At 39.7% G+C, this 2,370-nt stretch overlaps 1 non-coding gene across 1 annotated transcript; it reads right to left on the reverse strand.

Moving 5' to 3' along the window:
- Positions 1-2,001: 2,001 nt before the first annotated feature.
- On the reverse strand, positions 2,002-2,165 carry LOC133146052 (U1 spliceosomal RNA). The gene has a single exon (XR_009711283.1). It is a non-coding gene; the product is annotated as a U1 spliceosomal RNA (small nuclear RNA).
- Between the last annotated feature and the right edge of the window lie 205 nt (positions 2,166-2,370).

Here is a 2,370-nt window from a genome sequence, read left to right on the forward strand (position 1 = left end):
AACCTAAAGTTGGTCTGAGAAAACTACTTAAATAAAGAGACTACCAATTCAAGTTACGGTTTAAATATATTGAGTCATACTAATGCCACGTACCGACCACCGTAACAAACCTCAACTATTAAGAGTTTGGAATGATAATGCGTCACCGGGCTGTTTTCAACCTGTGCATCGGTTGCAGATTTTCGTGTGTTCGTGGAGGTTTAGTGTCACGTGGTTCACGTTGACCCAAAAGAATAACGATGAACTGAGCTCCTGATGGGAATAGCTTTTAATGACCAACAAAACGAATTGGTCATTCGCCAAAAACAATCGGATCTTTGGATACATTTCGGGACCGAAGGCAAGATAGCTGTTTGACGAACATTTTGACGGGAAAAAAAACACGCAGGAAAAAAACACGCGGCCCACTTCGCCAAACTACTTTCTGTTTCCTGCTGTGGCAATTTACATTAACCCTCGAACGCCACCATCGCAGTGGAGGTGAATCGCATTCCAATCCACGCCAGCATTTCTTAACACTCATTTGAGGAAATTACGATCGTCTTTTGTTTCCCGATTTGTGTTGAATAAAAATCTGAAATTACACATTTGAAAATAACACACGGAAATCGGATCATTTCCATTTCTCTCATACCAAAAGTACACGGACCAAGACATACAACTGTTTATACGTTCAAAACTCACACTCAAAATAGTTGCCCAATCGATAGGTGACGCTGTTTGAAATATCAGGTATCCATAATCCTGTGCGCCAACAATGTTTCAAGGAAAAAACACATTGATGAACACAAAATACTCGTTTAAACTGTCTATTTAGGTTGAGTCCTTCTAAATGTAGTAAATCTATGAACGTCTATTGTTTGTATTAGAAGGAATGGTTGCTGCAATTTCACCGATCGCCTTTTACTAAAGATTTCCGTGGGGAGGAACAATGAGAGTTCATCTCAATTTTTTGATGCTCTGCGAAAGCGGAGCCACCTATACTTGTCAATGGGAAATAGTTAATAGTCCTGCCTTGTAGTTATTAATTCTGCTAAAGTTTACAGACCAAATTGGTTAAGCTTTAGGGACAGCTTTTGGTGACATCCACCCATTCAAATATAAAACTATTGATTATGCATTGAGCAATAAATTAATATATTTTCCACAAATTATACTATATGTAAGGAACAATAATAGGAGCCATTTAGCTATTAAAGTATTAATATAAAAATACCCTCGTAAATACCCATAAACTGATGCTTTGCTTCTCTTTCTACTGCCTCCACGCCTTTGTTCACCTCCTTTTTCTTAGAGTTGCCATCTAGTGGTGGTGGCAGCATAAGAAATGAAGTAAAAACATACCCATCATGCATTGCCTCTTTTCACCTGAGAACCATATGAATTTGTATTTATAGAAAATCTCCAACAGTACCGCAGAAAGATATATATTTCTTTTTCTGAGCAAGTTTAGAAAATGACATTCTCTTAAAATTTTGAGAACAAGGATTGTACTAAAAATTTCTGGCACAATTTCTGATTTAAAGAAAGACATTTTGATCATATTTTTTCGTATATCCTTGCTGCCAGCCGCCATGAACTTGAATCAATGACGTCATTGACCCTCTGCTTTATCCTGTGAGAATGAAGCTAACGGACTGTGATGTAAACTACTCTTGATTTGACCAGTAGAGTAGGGGGTGCAAAAATCCGTTGTATGTCTGGGTCCACGTACCTTTTGGCCATTAGTTTTTCTTTATAGTGTAGGTAAATGGAGAACAGGAAATGATCCGTGGGGCTATTCCAGAAAGCAGGTTATATGAAAGTTATATCATATACGTTCGTATCAATAACGGGTCGGGAACGTAGTAATTACATTTTATTTTGCAATTACTAATTTGTTGAATGAAGTTCGGCAAGTAGGTGCACAGTTGCAGAGCACAGCTTGATGCACCATCGCTCAGTATGTGGCGACCATGAAATTTGGCTTCGTGTGAGGGATTTTGTATTGTACAGGAGAATCGGGGGAGAGCGCGAATGCAGTCCCCCACTACCAGAAATTGTGCAGTCGAGATTCCCACATTGGGGGAATTCGCAGGGGTCAGCACAACCGGAGTGCAATGGCTGAGCCTCACCCTGGGTGAACCACCTTCTTGATCATGGTGTCTCCCCTGCCAGGTAAGTATGAGTTGTATACGTCGCCGGGGCCGACGTTTTCACCGCGCACACCATCTACAGTCAGAGGCTAATTTGGTACAAAAGTGTGAGCACACGTATTCAGTGGATGAGACAGCATTCGTAGAACTGTTAACATAGTACACCTTTAGTCATTCAAAACCAAAACATTTTAAATTAAGTAAAAAATAGATTCAGAAACATGACCATCATGCC

Source organism: Syngnathus typhle, linkage group LG21 (genome assembly GCF_033458585.1).
Source record: "Syngnathus typhle isolate RoL2023-S1 ecotype Sweden linkage group LG21, RoL_Styp_1.0, whole genome shotgun sequence".
NCBI classification, from domain to species: domain Eukaryota; kingdom Metazoa; phylum Chordata; class Actinopteri; order Syngnathiformes; family Syngnathidae; genus Syngnathus; species Syngnathus typhle.